At 39.7% G+C, this 19,344-nt stretch overlaps 1 protein-coding gene across 7 annotated transcripts in view; it reads left to right on the top strand.

The window, feature by feature from the left end:
- PPFIBP1 (PPFIA binding protein 1) overlaps positions 1-19,344 on the top strand; it is a 174,409-nt gene that overhangs the window by 37,217 nt on the left and 117,848 nt on the right. For all 7 annotated transcript variants that reach the window (XM_061206710.1, XM_061206709.1, XM_061206708.1 and 4 more), the window contains one exon: positions 17,142-17,235. The gene's annotated coding sequence lies outside the window, so the exon portion shown is untranslated. The remainder of the gene's footprint in view (positions 1-17,141; positions 17,236-19,344) is intronic.

Genomic DNA, 19,344 nt, shown 5'->3' with positions numbered 1-19,344 from the left:
TGTGGGACATTGAGAACTTACTGAACTTCGAACTTTTGATCTCCTTTCTTCTTCAGAACTTGAGATAATATATACAGTCCTCTGCATATAAGAACAAAGAATGAATATACTTTTACCTCCAAAATCACATTTAAGGATATTTGAAAGGAAGTCAAGTGTGTAGTTGAAAAATCTTTAACATTCACATGGCTCATTTCACAAAAATATAATTCTCTGAACTTAATTTATCATGATTTACCAAGCCTGGTTATATTTTCACTTTTTCTAGTTGATTTCTAGGAGTTGAATAGCAGGGAGATGAAGATACACTAAAGGTAAATTTTTGCAGGACTAACTTTTCCCTTTTGTACTAATCATACTTGTTTTTGCTTTCCTCCCAAAGTCTCCCAATTCTTCCACTTAGCCTTTGATGTGTGTCTGTCCTCTAATATTTTTGTATGGATGATACTTTCAAGTTCCTGCCAGAAAAATTCCAGGAAGACCCTTTTTATCTTGCCTTGCAGGTCTCTCTCACCTCCCTCCCTCCTCCTGATCTGATCTTTGTTCCCACGATGTCTCTTCTTCATTCTCCCAGGACACCAATCTCTTCGGACCCCCCATCAAGGGTAGGTCTTCTCCCTGAGGTCCCCCTATCACCCTAGAACCCTTTGTCTTCCTGTCTTATGCCACAACTGTCCTGTGACCTCCGCTTTCAGGCTGTAGGGCACTGGCAGGCAAAATGATGAATCCCTGCTCTCTTCAGCGGACAGATAGACAACAACCCTTTCATTATTCATATCCTGTTTGACTTCCTAACCCATTTCCTTCGATGACTATTACAGTGGTTTTTCACAGTTTTCAAGTCTCAGTCCAGAGTCCTCACTCAGTCTCTAAGGATGACATCATCTCCTTTTTTAATTGAAAAGATCTAGGTCAGGGGTCACAAACTAAACTGCCCACAGGGGCCATCGAAATTACTGAAATGAAAGAGGAGATGCGCAGGTGACAGCCGTGTCGCAGGAGGGGACGGCAGCAGTTGTCCTGTGGAAGCCTGGCCCGGTGTTGCCCATCTTCTCTTTTCTCTAGAAAAATCAAATGTCTGGTTTTCTAGGTGAAATCTCTACAAGTTTAAGTCATATTTTTTTGAAACTCTACAGAGGCCGGCAAAACAGATCTGACAGCTGGTCATCTTGACTTTTAAGCTTTGTTTTCTTTTTTCACCTTAACATATTTCTGTCTTTTCATTTACCTCCTTTTCTTTGTCTCCAGGGTCACTCGTTTTCTTTCCTGTCTTGGGTGTTCAGTCGTTTCCTCCCCATCACCTTTGATCTGCATAAAGACCTTCACAAGGTCCCCGTTCCTGAAGAACAAATAATTCTTCAGTGCTCTTGCCTATATCCCATCCTTTGTTTATTCTTTTATATTGAGTTTGTTGAACAAGGGGACTACATTCATTGCCTTTACTTCCTCACTCACTCCTTTAACTTTTCCCATCTGCCCTTTGTCTTCACGACTCCTCTGAAGCTCTTTCATTCCTTGGATCCTGCGATTTGTACTAACCTGAATATTCTTCTCTGAACACTACTTCTCCATCTGTTTTCACTAGCCCACCTTGCTACATCCTAAACATATTATTTCTCTGAGGTTTTCTCACTGGCCCTCTCTCTCCACTTTTCCCCTTGGTCCTGGTGGCCCACTGTGTGTGATCTCCCGGTCCATCAAATTCAGCACGTTCCAGTGGGATTTATTACATCACCTTTCTCCCACTCCCAGCTCTTTGAACTGACTTACATCGGCGTTAATGGCACTGCTATTTCTCCCAGGCATTTAGGTTAAAAACTTTGGAGCTGTCTTTGAGTTCTCCTTCACCTCTTCTCTCATATTATATTACAATATATTTTCTCCATACAAAATATAGCTGGTGTCGGTGCCTTCCTTTCTTTGACTTGACTCTGAATTTGGGTACAGGTGGTCTCCTCCCACCTCCTTGTGTCCATATGAATTTATATGACCATGCCACTCAGTGGCTCAGAAAACCTCAATACCTCTCAGTTACTTACCCAACCTAGTCCAGTCTCCTGACCACCACTTGTCAAAGGCTTTTAGGATCTAGCCACCTCTCTCTCTTTCCCTTCACACATCCTGCACTCCATCCAACCAGAACTACTGCCATTCTCTGAACACCCTCCACACTTCAGCCCCCATGCTCCCGTTTCCTCTGTCTGAAACTCTCTTTCTCCTTGTTTCTTCCAACCCTTCCTGTGGTCTATTGAACTTCTATACATTGTTTAAACTTTCATCTTACACATCATCTCTTTTTTAAATAGCCCCCCCCATAACAACCCTTAACTTTATTTTTCCCACCTGATTTTTTCCTTACCATTTCATTTCCCCCCTCATGTTATATTATGTTCCATTACGTTCCGGATCATTAGTATACCTCTCTTTCCTCCTAATGGACTATAAACTTCTTTTTTACAGACTGTGCCTTATTGTTAAATTTTCACTCCCTGCAGCATGTAGCCCAGTGATAGGTACGGAATACATATTTTAAATGAGAACTTTGGGGTTATTAATAATTAAAACATAGGCCATTGGATTTACTCCCCCCTGAAAGCCAGCAGATAAGAATTCGTGAAGTGTCTATGCTAAACATCAGGCTTGGCACATGGCAGGCCCTTAGTCAAAGGAAACAAAAATTGCTGTCCCTCACTTGAATGCTTCCTAAACAGGCAAGAAGATTAGTTCTGTGGCTGTTCAAGGACAGCTGATTCTGCCTGCTGTTTGCAAAATATGGAAGATACATTATCACACGGCAGGGATGGTTTTTGTTCAGAAGTACCGCTATAGACAGAAATTGGCAAGAACTCAACAATTTAGTCACTTAGCTGGGGAAGAAAAATGGGGGCACTTCAAGGTTGAGCTTTAGTTTTGAAGAGACTTTCACTTTTAATTAGGGATAATCATGACTTTTAAAAGATAATGATAACTTTTTTTTTTGAGAGCTTACTGTGTGCCAAGCTCTTTTTCTGAATGATCTCAATGAATTCTCCCACAGTAGGTGTGAAGTATTGTCTCCATTTTACAGATAAGGACCCTGAAGCCCAGAGAAGTTAAGTAAGCTGGTTAAAGGCACACAGCTGGGATTCAGCTCAGCTGCTTGCTCTAGAGCCCCCTCCCCCCAACCTCTCTCATACTAGCAGAGGGAGTTGGGGAGAGAAGGAAAACCTCAGTCTGGAACATTTGTTTCCTATCCTTGTGATCTAAATACTACTTTATAAGCCCAGGGCTCAACTTCTGTTCCTGCTCCAAAGATAATGTTATAGCATCCTTAAAAATTGGCCCTCAGTTTGTTTTCTGTATTACCGAATGTCACCAGAATGGACAAGCACTCTGGTTTTGTTCAGTATACCACGTGATATCTCTATTTCCCCCTCTATCTATCAACAAGGGACAGGAAAAAAATTAACCAACCTGAATTTTAGAAGTGAGCTGGAACGTGTTAAGTTGCACCTGGGAATGCAGTCAGACTGTGGAATACCCTACAGGACAAACAACCCAGTTTCTTCAATAAATAGCTTGCAAGGAGAAAGAACAGAGATGAAGGGGGGAAACTGTAGATTAAAAATTCTTAGGAAAATTTCATAGGAAATCTCTGTACCTTCTCTCAGTTTTGTTATAAACCTAAAATGGCTCTTAAAAAATAGTCTTTAAAAAAATGAGCCAAAAAAAAAAAAAAATTCTTAACAAACCTATCAACCAACCTCCATGGTGGACCCTCAGGCGATCCTAATGCAAACAAAGAAAAACAATTTTTTTTTTAAATATGACTTTTATGAGACAATTGGAAATGTGATTGACTGGAAATGTGGTGGGCTTGAAATAGAAATTCCTCTTCCTAACAATAAGAGTTATTGCTAATTTTGGGGGATGTGATAATAGTTATAGTATCTTTTCGAGAGATATACTATAATATTCATGGAAGAAATGTTAGCATTTCTGGGACTTGCTTCAAGGTAATATGGGAGTATGTGTGGGAGGAGTGTAGATGGAATAGGATTGGCCATGGGTTGTGATTGTTGAAGCTGGTGATGGGTGCATGGCACTTGTATTAATCTATTTAACGGTTGTATATCTTTGAAATTTTCTGTAATAAAGACTTGAGGGGAAAGTGAGCTGGTAAATTCAACTTATGGTACTATTTCTAAGTCTAAGAGGGTTGTTTAGCCTTCATGAGGTTTTATCCTGACTCAATATTCAGACCAAGTAGAATCAGGCACTGATTCAAACCCAAGATAAAGTTTATGTCTCTTTATCATTATGGAGAAATTACAGATGTAAAAAAATTTAAGGGCATTGGAAAAATAGTAAAATTTGCCTTTAATGTAACTTCTATTTATTCTTAAGAGAGGACACTGAACGGATCTGTAGTTGCTTCAAAAAGCCAAAGCCCATCCTCACATCCTGAAGGAGAGGCATTAGGGTCTGATGGGAAAGAGGAATCAGTTATGGCTGGTCAGGCAGCTAAGCACATGTAGCAAGAGTAGGATCAGAAGTTATTTTTTCATGTTTTCTGGGTCATAGAAAGGTTTTGGGTGTGGTGGGTCACACAGCCTCCCTGAGCCAGCCTTCAGTGTCCCGTGTGTGGTTCCTAGCCTCTCATTCTCATTCCTTCCTCTCCAGGACCCCTCCCATCTCCCAGGCCCTTCCTTCCTAAAGTTCTTCAGTGGCTTTGTTATCATGACTGGTTCTTTCAATGCTGGCACCCTTTTGTCTTTAGGTCTTCTCCCCTGGCACTTATCAAAACCCATCTTGTCAGTGGCCACTTACAAACTGATGAAGCTCAATCACAGATGAGCCCAGGGCTCTCTCCTGAACTCTCCAGACCTGTTTTCCCAACTACATTGTATGCATTCACCCTGTGGTTCCATGGGCATTGCAATCTCAGTGCGATCAAAATTTAATTTTCACCCCCCATCTCACACATACGCATAAACACACACACATATACATGCATACAGTTTGTTTTATATTCTCTTCTGAATTCTGTCACCGCAAGTCAGAAACCATAGAGCCATCACTGGCTTCCGCTCCTTTGTGCCTTGATAAATCTAAAGCTTTTCTCAGCCTCCCTCTCGCCTCCGTTCTCTCTGCTAGTTCATACTTTTAGAAACCATAATTGCATCCCTTGCTTCCAAATTTGATATTATCTCCAGAGGGATCTTTTAAAAGTGAAATTTGGGGACTTCCTGGTGGTCCAGTGGTTAAGACTTCACCTTCCAGTGCAGGGGGTGCAGGTTCAATCCCTGGTCGGGGAGCTAAGATCCCACATGCTTCCCGGCCAGAAAACCAAAACATAATACAGAAGCAATATTGTAACAAATTCAGTAAAGACTTAAAAAAATTAAAAAAGGTCCACATCAAAAAAAATCTTAAAAAAAAAAAAGTGAAATTTGATTGTTTTTCTCCTGTTTTAAACCTTCTGCAATTGTCTCTAAAACTTTCCGTTAGGGTACTGCTGTCACTAAATTTGTGAGCATCTCCTTCAGTCTATGTATATTTATTATAAAATAATATATACATTATTGCATGAATATTTTAGATATTGTAAACACACAAAAGTAGGAATTAAAAGGATATAAATGTTTTAAAAATAATTTTATATTTATCGATGGTACAAGAAAATAAATGCTCTCAGTTTTAAAATTTTTTGGCTTTTTGTCATTATTGAAAAAGTTAATTTATAAGGTACATATAGATCCAAATGGGAGACATGCAGTGCTTACTACTTGTTCATTTTTAATCCACCAGCTCCAGAAAAGTTTGGTTGAAATCAGCCAGTCAATTGCAATCTAGTGTAGTATTCTGAGGGGTTAAGAACAGACCTTCTAGGGTTGAAGCCTAGGTTAGAATCCTGTCTTGACTATTTACTAGATTAGATAATTTGCTAATCTGTGTCTCAGTTTTTATATCTGTGAAATGAGGTAATAGTAGTCTCTCCATCAGGGATAGTGTTGAAGATTGAATGATTAACACACATCAAGCACTGAGAACAGGGCCTGATCCATAAACAGTAAGCCCTCAATAAATGGTAGCTATTATTTTCTTCTTTAATGTTAATGAATTCTTTAAAAAAAATAATGGGAACATGCCACAGTTTCCTATTTTTAATAGGGCTTCAAAAATTAAAACTCTTAATTTTGTACATTTTAATGCCGATTAGAAAATTCTGTGTTCACATTTTTAGAGAGTACAGATAGGACTGTAATGCTTTCCTCAAGTACGAAAGAGTTAAATCCATTGCCACTAGCCATGAATGACCAGCAATTTCACTACAACATTGAAACTGTGAATGTTAGGATTTTTTGTTTTGGTATAAGTAAAATGGTAACTCAGGGCTGCTTAATATACATTTTTGGTTACCATTTTTTTTTTTTTTTTGAATTTTTTTTTAAAATTAATTAATTAATTTATTTTTTATTTTATGGCTGTGTTGGGTCTTCGTTTCTGTGCGAGGGCTTTCTCTAGTTGTGGCAAGCGGGGGCCACTCTTCATCACGGTGCGCGGGCCTCTCACTATCGCGGCCTCTCTTGTTGCGGAGCACAGGCTCCAGATGCGCAGGCTCAGTAATTGTGGCTCACGGGCCCAGTTGCTCCGCGGCATGTGGGATCTTCCCAGACCAGGGCTCGAACCCGTGTCCCCTGCATTGGCAGGCAGATTCTCAACCACTGCGCCACCAGGGAAGCCCTTGGTTACCATTTTGAATGAAAATTTCCCCATGTTTTAATTTATATAATATTTTTCTCCTAGGAGATTGGGGCTTAGATTTATTTTCCTTAAAAGTATAAACACTTAAATAAAGTTGTATTTTATATACTCTGTAGTAATCATTTCCTTTATCCAGTATGGCATTTCTATTAGCATCTCTAATAAAAGGATACCTGTAATATTATTCTGCCCATTTGTTGGATGAGGAAACTTGAGGCTTAGGTTAAATAACTTGACCAAAATCATATACGTGAAAAGCTATGGACCTGGAATATTAAAACCCAGGCTGATCTATTCCAAATTCTACACTTTCAGTCATCATGCTCTGCTCTTTTTGACAGAAATAATATGTGATCTTTAATGTAAAATTATAAAATACAAATAAGCAAAAAGGAAAATAAAATCACATTCATCTGAAATTCTACCGCTGTCAGCATGCTGGTCTGTGATAGCATATCTCAGAGGAGGAAAGAAGACTATCACAGACAGAGCCTGGGAGTAGGAGAGGTTTTGAAAAAACATGGGTATGCTTGTCCGTTCATTTGCCACTTCACCTGCCCCCCTTGCCCATTTCTCTCTATTGAAAGATATGTGACTGGTAGTAGACTTCTGCAGGGTCAGTGATGAAGAGGAAGAAGGAAGTATTGAAAACCATAGATGGTTATCCTTCCTGATTTTTTACCTTATGTACATGTATATTTACAAAAATCAATTAATATATCATGAACATCCTTCTGTGTCATTAACCACTGGTAACCACACCCTTCTAAACCTTGGCCTGCTTAATATTCTAATGGGTGTGCTTCAGTGTAGCTATTGCTAGACACAATTAGATTGTTTCTATTTTTTCTTGTAAATAACATTGTGAAAATTAGGTACAAAAATCCTTGCCCACTTCTCCAAGCATTTAGTTTAGCTTAGTTAATGTGGAGTGCTGGGTCAAAGGCTATTACATTTTTAGGGCTTATGATAACCAGGGCCAGTTGCCAGGATACCCTTGAAAAAGCCATCTACCAATTTGGCCCCCATTAAAATGAGAAAGAGGAAAGGCGAGGAAAAGAAAGAGAGCAAACAATTTCTTGATAGCACGAAGAAGATAAGAAAAGCTAGGGTGTCAGCCTTGGATGGTATGATTTGAAAGAAATGGCGTTGCCTTTTTTGGGATAGAACCTTTCATGATAGAGGTGAGCTGCATTTTGTCCCTTGTATTTTTTTTCTTATTGAAGGTTAGGGGTACATGAGGAGTGGAACATTAAATGTTTCATCCTGTATCCTTTTTTATAATTGCTATGGATTCTCTTTTGAGATTTAGAAAATTTATAGGTCATTGTGTCTTTCTGAATATGAAAGCTGAAAATCAAATAGGTATTTTAACTGCTGTTTTTCTAAATGAATACATCTTATTCTAGTTTAAATAAGTCTGTAAAGCTCCAGGTCTTATGCTGGTTGACAGGATTTTTAACAGGAGGTAGCTGAGTTGGACCTATCTTAGGCAGGAAACTCTCAGCTTTGGATATACTTGGACACTTCTTTATTATAAGATGGTCTTGTATTTTGAATGTATATATATAAGCCTATATATATATTCAATTCCTTATATTTCAGGAGCGTAATTCTTAGGAAATAAGTCAGTGAACCCACCAATCCATTTCTTTCTAAACACACATGATGCAGAGATCATGGGCCTAGTCTGACAATGAAAACACACCTATTCCATGTGGGGCAGTTTAACGGAAAGAGTCCTTACTGCTGAGTCAGCAGTGATAGAGTTCATAATGGGTCAGCCCACTTTCCAGAGCTATGATGACCTCACTGGGTATGTTGGTTCACAGAGTTCTACTGGCATGATAAAGTGTTATATACCAGTGAGCTGAAGTCATTGTTTTTATTCAAACAATCACTATACAAATTTAACACTAGTTCAGAATGCTCTTTCAGAATGCTGTGGGATCCAAGTGGTTTGATCTCATATTTTTTGAGTGATATTTGCAGTAACACATTAATTAATGGTAGAGGAGGAAGGACTTGAATCTATAGGATTTCTTGGGTATGGAGACCAGAGTTTTAGGGGTAGTGCAGTTGTTTTTCCTATATTTTCATAAGGGACAGAACATTTATAGAATATGTTTCCCTCTGAGGACATGACTGACTGTAGTCAGCAGTCTCTGATTTCTACCAAACTACCCCTATGCTTCAAGAAGTGTGCAAATAATGGGAACATCTACTCTAAAATTCTTGCCCCCAAATGAATTGAAATCCACTGTTTAAATATAAGAGGTAAATTTTACATTATGGTTCGTAATATTTTTCATATGAAGTTTTAATATGTTGTTATGTAAGATTTTCACTGTGGTCCATGATATTTGTCATAAAAAAATGAAGTTTAAAGTATTTGTCACAAAGGAAAACCGGTGTGCCCGGAAGCTGAGCTGTGTTCATTTCTCTCACCTCCACTCCCAGCGTACTGCCCCACAACACGTGCAGTCGTGCATATATTTATTTTTACTTAAAACTTTATGGCAGACTTTAATCACTTCAATCAATTCAGTAAAAAGTGCAAAGAATAACAACTTTTGAATTCCAAATTTTCTTAGGATCTTTGAATTAGAATCTTTTTAGGAAATAAAAAATAATTTGCCAATATTGGCAAAGCTAGGCATAAAACTTTAGAATTTAAAAAAAGGCAAGCTGTTACTAAACAACACAAATATGATTGTGAAACATGTTAATTTAAAAACATGTGGCCCTTTGACAGATGAATGGGTAAAGAAGATGTGGCACATATATACAATGGAATATTACTCAGCCATAAAAAGAAACAAAATTGAATTATTTGTAGTGAGGTGGATGGACGTAGAGTCTGTCATACAGAGTGAAGTAAGTCAGAAAGAGAAAAATGAATACCATATGCTAACACATATGGAATCTAAAAAAAAAATGGTTCTGAAGAACCTAGGGGCAGGACAGGAATAAAGACGCAGACATAGAGAATGGACTTGAGGACACGGGGAGGGGGAAGGGTAAGCTGGGACGAACTGAGAGAGTGGCATAGACATATATACACTACCAAATGTAAAATAGATAGCTAGTGGGAAGCAGCTGCATAGCACAGGGAGATCAGCTCAGTGCTTTGTGACCACCTAGAGGGGTGGGATAGGGAGGGTGGGAGGGAGGGAGATGCAAGAGGGAAGAGATATGGGGACATATGTATATGTATAACTGATTCACTTTGTTATACAGCAGAAACTAACACACCATTGTAAAGCAATTATACTCCAATGAAGATGTTAAAAATAAATAAATAAAAACATGTGGCCCTTATTTGATGTAGTATGTCAGTAGACATTGTGAATACTAAAATTTTGCAACCTCGAGGGAAATTTGACTATTGAATTTGATTTTGACATGGAAAGTGGGATCACTGAGTACTTTGGGACCTCGGAGATTATCAGGTTGTTCATTCAGCTGGTGTTTACAGCATGGTGCTTAGTACTGTGAGGACACACAAAAAACTGGACACTTAACCTTTTTAACACTGAAGGGATTAGTCCGAAGCCCTTTGTCCAGCCTCAGATTTTCAAATATACATAATGTATAATTTCTTCAACTCTTTAACTTCTGTTTTGTTTTTTTTTTTGGCTAAGAGTCATCACTTTCTTGTACTGCTTCACTTGATCTTTACTTCTATCACTAGTCCTAGCTGTTAGCTTTTTGTCTGACCATCCCACAAAGAAATAAGTTTTCAGTCTGTTCATATGAGTTACTGGATGGGCAGAAAACAAAGCCGTGTTGGAATACAGATGTTTATGGTTGGCTGGGCCCCATGTCACTAGCCAAACAGCCCAAGTTTTTAATTTAAATTTGCTTCTCGGCTAAACTAGCCTTACTTGTCAGGGACCTTGAACCTACAATTTGAAAATGCCAAGGGTCTATTTGAAAGAGTCTATTCTTTGACAACAAAATCTCATTGAGGAGGCAAAACATACTTTGGGAATATTTAAACAGTGGAAATCAATGTGTGATTAGATGCCCAAATGAATGAATGGGTCGAAACATGAAACGCTGTTGGCAGTGAGAGATGGGAAGACTACATGGGGGCATAATATGAAAGGCTTTATTATTTGAACAATACCTGAGAACTGGCTACAAATATGGTTTGGGGCATGGTTAGGCATCAACCGGATTTATTTGATTGTAACTCCTACACACCCTATTTCTGGTCAAAGGGAGCCAGGATTTTGGACCCAGGACTATCTGGCTTTGAAGTTTATGATGTAAACCTTTATCCTATATGGTTACCCCTACAACTTTATGCACTCAACCACTCTATAAGGTTCCCCCCTTCCTTCAAGGTCCGACTCAGTGATGGCCTCTCTCTAACATCTTTTTTTTTTTTTTTTTTAATATTTTTCCTTTTATTTATCTTTTTTGGGGGGGTGGTTAATTTATTTTATTTATTTTTGGCCGCGTTGGGTCTTTGTTGCTGCACATGGGCTTTCTCTAGTTGCAGCGAGCGGGGGCTTCTCTTCGTTGCAGTGCGCAGGCTTCTCACTGCAGTGGCTTCTCTTGTTGCGGAGCACGGGCTCTAGGCACGCGGGCTTCAGTAGTTGTGGCTCGTGGGCTCTCTAGCGCAGGTTCAGTAATTGTGGCACACAGGCTTAGTTGCTCTGCGGCATGTGGGATCTTCCTGGACCAGGGCCTGAACCCGTGTCCCCTGCATTGGCAGGCGGATTCTCAACCACTACGCCACCAGGGAAGCCCTCTAACATCTTTTTAGATCCCCTGATCTGGGTCCTGTAGCACTTTGAACCTTTAATATACATCTTTAGTTTAGTCCTTTATGTACTTGTTTCCCCTTCTGGATTGTGAAGATCCAACCCTCATAGGAAATAGAAATTATATTCCACAATATTTAACACAGAGATTTGGCCTGTACACTGGATGCGATGTTGGCAGTAGAAGTGAAAAAAGGGGAGTCTGGATTGAGTATGGCCTCAGAAGCAGGAGTAGATGGGATGAAGCATGAGTAGACATGATTTGTTGGAGAAAGAACAGGCCATCCAGTTTACATGAAAGAACAAAAACAGGAGTAAGATTGGAAAAGTAAGTAAGGGATAAAATGAGGAGGGTCTTAAATGTCAAACTCAAGGATTTGGACTTTGCAGATATGGGAACCAATCAAAAACTAGCCTAAGAAGATGGCTATGATCATCTCTATCTAAGTATGAAGTTGGTGATGAGTAATTTAGCGGTATATTTAGATCATATAAACCTCTTTCAGTACAAAAGAGCACTGGCTCACATTTAGGTGACACGTTTCCCCCAGGCATCCTGGAGAATTTCTGGGTGTGGTGGGGATGACTCAGCAAGGGGATGTCTTCCTGAACCATGTAGTGGTTGATAATCTGGCTAGAGCTCTCTTGCTGCAGATATGAAGAGTAGTCATTCCATAATTTCTGTTGATGCTCGCTCAGCCTTTTCCGAAATGGAAAAATGGTGGCGGGACTTCCCTGGTGGCACAGTGGTTAAGAATCCACCTGCCAATGCAGGGGACACGGGTTCGAGCCCTGGTCTGGGAAGATCCCACATGCTGCGGAACAGCTAAGCCCATGTGCCACAACTACTGAGCCTGCGCTCTAGAGCCCGCAAGCCACAACTACTGAGCCTGTGTGCCACAACTACTGAAGCCTGCACGCCTAGAGCCCGTGCTACCCACCAAGAAAAGCCACTGCAATGAGAAGCCCGCACACCGCAACGAAGAGTAGCCTCCGATCGCCACAACTAGAGAAAGCCCGCGCGCAGCAACGAAGACCCAACGCAGCGAAAAATAAATAAATAAATTTATTTTGGAAAAAATGGTGGAGGATAAGAAGCAATGGGAACAAATTTGGAAGTCTTAGGGTCCCGCTGGTTAAGTCTTTATCCTGAAGGCTTTCTGAAGGGCCTGAACTGTCCTTTCTGGAGAGGCCTTGTTTACCAAGGGAAAGATAGACATTGGTCAGTTTGTTTGAGTCTTTGATTACTCCTGGTAAAAAATAGAGTATTGTAGGCTTTTATATTCCCAATACCCTAAGATTAGCTCTAATCTTAGAATCAGAAGGGTCTTAAGAGTCTATGGAAGTCCAGTTATATTATTATTTTAGGTATCTTATCCTAAACCATGCAGAGGTGTACTTTACTGTACTTACCTAACATTTCTAACTAACAAACCTTTTGAGATTTCCTTTTATTATCTGTGACTTTTATGAAATTAAAATTATTATCAATACAGCACAGAGAGTAATAATACCAGCACGGGACCCAGGTTGCCTGAGTTCTGATCCCAGTTTTTCCATGTAACAGAAATGTGACCTTGGGCAAGTTAGTTTAACCCCTCTCCCCCAGTTTCCTCATCTGTTTCATGGGGATAATCATTCACTTCCCTCTGTTTTTGCCAGAATTAAATGAATGAATTTGTTGTTCATTTGCTAAAAGTAAAGCCGTTAGAATAGTGTCTGGTACACAAGTTCCCAATACCTATGACTTGTTGTGTTGTAAATGAGAAAAAGCAGTCAAAGGTGAAGTAACTTAGGTAGTTACCCAGCAAGATGACTACACCAGGATTAGTGTTTCTCATTTCAGGATTTAGTCCACTGAAATAGCTGTTTCCTAGACCAGAGGTCAGCGAACTTTTTCTTAAAGGGCCAGATCAGATAACAAATATTTTATACTCTGCAGACCTTACCGTCTCTGTTGCAACTACTCAACTCTGTCACTGTGTCTTGCAAAAGCAGCCGTAGACGACATGTAAACAAATGGGCCTGGATGTGTTCCAGTAAAACTTTATAAAAACAGGTGGCAGACCGTATTTGCCCTGCATACAGACTCCTGCTTTAGACACTTAAGTCTAACCTGAATAGAAACTTCGGATTCCATTTAGTTTTAAAATATGAAATATGGCATTATTATAGTAAATAGTAACTTCACTTCCTAACGATTATTAGTCTAACATGTTACTCTCAGTTATGATGGTCATGCTTTACAAAATCAAAGGCATTTAAAAAATAAATAGTAGTAATAAATGTGTTTTCCATCTCAGAGGGATATATTGAAGTCACTTATTTAGTGGTTTGGAGAATTTTCTTGGTATTTGAAATCTGAGATTTGGGAAGGATGTTAAGGGTTTGTTTTATTAAATGGATGCAAATACAGGCTGGGTTTTGTTTTTTTGTTTTTTGTAACCTCTGTATAGGAAAGGTTTGTGAGTCATATAAAAAGTTGTTTGTAATTATCCTTGTCATTACACTAAGGGTTTTTCTGCTGGAAATGTTGTTTGCATGGGTTCAGATTTTTTTATGGCTTACTTTTCAGTTTAATAATGTGTTCTTGTTTTTAAATTAAACTTGTCAGTGAGCCTTTTTGTGAGTGGCTGACTGTTGGTTAGTTCATATTTATAGCTTATGTCTGTTTCTAAGGAAATGACTAAAGTCTCTTGAATTCGATCAAAACTGTATCACAAAGGATATCTTTGACTTATTAAACAAGGCTCACAATGGAAACTCAAAAAATCTAGTGGTTCATGTTTATAAATGTTTTTATGTATTCAGTCCTGGTTAGGCCAAATAATCAGAGTTCTGTGCTGAGGGAGGGATTGAATATACCCATTGCCTCTTAGTGAACCTGAATTCCTCTGGAGCAAGTTCAGGCAATACTTTCTTATAATACGCTTAAAAAAAAATTGTTTTCTAATTTTACATGTTGCTTTGAAGTGGGCCTTATAGAACATAGGTATATTTTTTTCTTCTCCTTAAACTGTTTCACTGATTTTTCTCCTTCCTCATTCCTATTCAAGGCCCTGGCATATGTAAAGCATCTAAACTTTGCACATGTAATTTCTAGCAAGGATGCTGATGGGGATGGGGCAGGGCCTGGAGAAGTGACTGACTCACAGAAATCTCTGCGTCTGGCTCCCTGCTGGAGCCCCCTGTCTCCCCACCTCTGCAGTATTCACAGACCCTCCCCACCCTAGTCTCATGCCCTCACTGTGGGTTCAGTCCTTGTCACAGTGTAGGGACCCTCCTTCTGTCCTTTGATCCAGGGCACTGTGTGGCAAGGAAGAGAAGGCCTGGCTCATGCCTGCTCAGACACAGGCTGACCTGTGCTCTGGGACCCAGGCTGGAACTCACATTTTCCCATAAAGGCTCTGTTAGAGATGGTGGTTGGATTTTGGTGTGATTATGTTTCTTGATCAGCTACGTTATAAACTCACTGGGATTTCTGCCCTAGCTTTTTTAATGTAATCACTGTTTAGTTTGCACCCTTTTATAAGCAGCTCAAGGAACCAATTCTCCAACTAAATCTTGGATCAAAGTATAAAACAGATAAAGGTGAAATTGCTCTGCCTGCTACCACACATCCACTCAGCCCCGCCTCTGTTCTCAGAAGCACCTGTGGGGCAGGGTTCCTAGACACTCACTTCGAAAACTGCTGATTAATATACCTGTTTACTGTTGAAGCACACACTAGTCTTAAAATCAGGCTTGCTTATGTATGCATTATTAATTGCTTAAAATTTACCTGGATTGGTGTGTATATAGGGTCATATATGAAGTCAGCTTTAGGGGAGGCTGAATGGACAGAATCTTACTTGAGCTGAGAAATTCCTTCAAGACAACCTCTATCCACCATTCATGCCCAAATTCTATTTTAGTAACACATTTTATTTCAATGTTAAGCACCTGCCTCTTCTGAAGCTCTTTTTTTTTAAAAATGAAAATGTTCTCAAGAACCATATCCATTAAGCTGTTGGAATTTTGGAGCTGATCCTATCGCTTCCCTGCTTAATTAAACATGTGAGGTCACTGGCTCCTCAAAAGGGCAGAGAGAAAGAAACAGCTACACTCCTACCTCATAATTTTGTCTAGAACTGGCCCTGATCATATATACATTTGAAAAGCACATGTGAGGTAATGTCTCTAGTATTTAACTTGGAGATACTCAGCTTTCTCATTTGGATGGAGGTAGTTATGAGGTATTGGAACTTTTACTATTCCTAAGCATTCCTTCACGACCAAAATATATGGTAGTACTGTAATGGTGAGGATATTCATGCCCAAATATATACTACTGGGAATTTTTTCTAAGTATACATTATTTAAAAGAGATACAGGGGCTTCCCTGATGGCACAGTGGTTAAGAATCCGCCTGCCAATGCAGGGGACACGGGTTTGATATCTGGCCCAGGAAGATCCCACATGCCGTGGAGCAACTAAGCCTGTGCGCCACAACTACTGAGCCTGTGCTCTAGAGCCGCGAGCCACAACTACTGAGCCCGCATGCCACAACTACTGAGCCCGCGTGCCACAACTACTGAATCCCACACGCCTAGAGCCCGTGCTCTGCAACAAGAGAAGCCACGACAACGAGAAGCCCATGCATCACAATCAAGAGTAGCCCCTGCTAGCCACAACTAGAGAAAGCCCGTGCACAGCAAGGAAGACCCAACACAACCAAAAATAAAAACAAATAAATAAATTTATTTTAAAAAACAACAAAAAATAAAATAAAATAAAAGAGACATGAGGGGGACTTCCGTGGCGGTGCAGTGGATAGGAATCCACCTGCTAACGCAGGGGACACAGGTTCAATCCCTGGTCTGGGAAGATCCCACATGCTGTGGAGCAACTAAGCCCGTGCGCCACAGCTACTGAGCCTGTGCTTTAGAGCCTGCGAGCCACAACTACTGAAGCCCGTTCTCTGCAACCAGAGAAGCCACTGCAATGAGAAGCCTGCACACCACAACGAAGAGTAGCCCCCGCTCACCACAACTAGAGAAAGCCTGCATGCAGCAACGAAGACCCATCGCAGCCAAAAAAAAAAAAAAAAGCAGGAATCAGACAAGTCTAGAAAACAGTGTATATGTTTGTATATATTGTTTATGTATTCCTGTTGGACAAGAAAATAGTAAATTTCCTCATTTTTTTTAAACCTTAACAACTAAGTATTGGGAAACTATGGTTCATTCATTTACTCAGCAAACATTTATAAAGTACCTAACATGTGCCAGGTACTTTGTGCTATAAAAATTAATTATGGTGGGTTTCTGCTGAAGGTCAGGCTTCAAGGAATATTTGAGGTTGTCCAGTAACTGAGGAAGTAAGGAAAAAAGAACGCTGGAAGGGAGGAAGGAAGAGAAAGGAAGGGCGAGGAAGGAACAGCAGAAGGACAGATGGAAGGAAGTCAGTTAAATCTATTGGTCCTTAACACATTGTATTGTTTTTAATTGCACACATGTTACCTAGTTTGATGTTCTTTGCTTATATAATAATTTAGGTAAATTATATGGTAGATTATTATGGTGTGTTATAGTTTGAAGTTAGTTTTAATTTATCTTCTTTATATTTGTTTCTTTTCAGTATAAGAGAACTTTATGGATCAGATTGCTAATCAGTACATGGAAGATTTGAAGAGCTGAAGGAAAAAACCAGTATTAAACTTGTTTTTTTAAATGTAAGTAAACTCCCTCCTCATTATTGTTCATTTGTGACATCTTTAAAACCTGTCAGTACGTGCAGTGTGTAAATTTTTTCCCAGGAGTAAAGTTACTTGACTATGTAGTCTACTCGTTAAGTCTATGAGAATTTATGACCCACCACCCCCTTTAAAATTTTTTAAATTCTAAAAGCGATATGACTAACATAGGTGGTTGTAGAACTTAGACATGTTGTGACAGTCACTGAGCAAATCTTTATTTGGCGTGGAGAAGGAAAACACAGACCTGGTAACACATAAAAAGCACTGCCCTTTTCTCAAATCCTTTATTGCTCTTTATCCCACGGGTCGTTTTAGTGCCCCATGTAAGTCAGTGAGAATTGTTGGTCGACCCATTAATGACCCCACAGGCTTAGAGAAGTGCTGTGTTTCCGTATAAGCTCATTTACTCCTTTCCTCCCTGTTTCTTTTGCTCAGGAATCATAATGATACTTAACTATTTATTGAACTTCTATTAAGTGACAAGCACTTGACTAATTCAATTCAATCAATACTCATTCAACGAATACCTTTTCCGAGTGCTTGCCACGTGCTAGGCACTGCACTACTCTGACGCTACTACCTTGTGTTGTCCTCGTGGCAGCCTTGTAAAGTAGGAGTTAATATTTCAGTGATGGTGATCCATATGAGTATACTGAGGCTCAGAGAGAGGTAAGGAGCATGCAGACGATCACACAGCTTGGAATAGGGGAAGAGCATAGGGTGTGAACCCCATGCTGTCTGACTTTGCTGATTTGCCATATTCTCAATAGTGTTTAAACGCTCATCCTTGGCACAGTTGTTGCTGGAGCCCGGAACCTTCTGGGTTGTGTTCTTAACAGGAATGTGATCCTAATCCTTCTGAACCTTTGCTGTCGTCACAACAAGGAAGGAAGTTAGAGAAACATCCTCCCAAGTTTGAGAGGTAGCTTTGGTACCTGGAGAGTGAGTTAAGAGATCTAATGTCTAGAACAGCCTTTCCACGGATTTCCTGTGTGCCTTTGAGATATTTAACATCTACGGGAAACAATTACTCTTATGCCATCTAAGGAGAGCAGACCAGATGTTCTCCAGGGCGTCTTTCAGTCAGCTTTTTATTGAAGTATCTTACACACAGAGCAAAGTGCACAAATCATAAGTGGATGGCTTGATGGAATGATTGTCACAGAGTGGACACATCTGTGTAACCATCGCAAGATAGCAGAAAATTACCAACACCCCAGAACTCTCCTCCCCCTGATGCTCCCTAGATTAACCAGTTTCCTGATTTCTAATGCCATTGATATAGTTTTGCCTATTTTTAAAGTTGATATAAATAGAATCATATAGTTTATATTCTTTTGTGTCTGGCTTATTTTGCTTATTATGTTTGTGAAGTTCCTCTAGGATACTGTGTATAGTTTATTTTTTTCATTTTCCTTACTATCATGGTATTCAATTGTATGTTTATTTTATAGCTGCTGGCCATTTCGGTAGTTTCCAGTTTGGATGTATTATAAATAGTGCTCCAATGAGTATTTTTGTGCATATCTTTTGGTGATGATCGTATTTTGGTCAGGGACAACTCAGTAATTTGGATTCAGCAGCCCTGTGAAATAATGTTGAAGTAAACATCTTTACAAGCAGACAAGTTGATTTTAGGTAGACAGGTGATATGTCTGCTTCAGCGTGATGTTCTAAGCATGCTGGTCAGGAACATAGATTACTCTTGGGGGTGTGGCTGGCTGGAAGCGCCTCTTATATTGTGTGTGATGTGGTAAGGTTTTGCTCCCCTGACTGAGGAGGGCTTCGGTTGGGTTCAGGAAGGGATTACAGACAAGGAGAGAAAATAGATCCGGAAGACAGATGTGTCTGGGCTCCCCTAGAAACGGTTAGGATATGTCACCAGCCAGATCAAGAGCCTGGACAAGTGACAACCCAGAGGAAGAATCAGCTTTGGAGACCTGAAGAGTCTAGGAGATGAACAGAGAAATAAAAATTGATCTGGGCAGGCAGGCTGGAGCTCTCAAAGCATTTTTTGAACAACTTTATTTTATTAAGTCTAACTTTTGTTTTAAGGAAGCTTTGAAAAACCAGTCCCTAAAGTAT

The sequence above is a fragment of the Eubalaena glacialis genome, chromosome 11 (assembly GCF_028564815.1).
Source record: "Eubalaena glacialis isolate mEubGla1 chromosome 11, mEubGla1.1.hap2.+ XY, whole genome shotgun sequence".
Lineage (NCBI taxonomy): Eukaryota > Metazoa > Chordata > Mammalia > Artiodactyla > Balaenidae > Eubalaena > Eubalaena glacialis.
The sequence above is the reverse complement of the archived record's forward strand: the minus strand, read 5'-3'. Positions and strand labels throughout refer to the sequence as shown.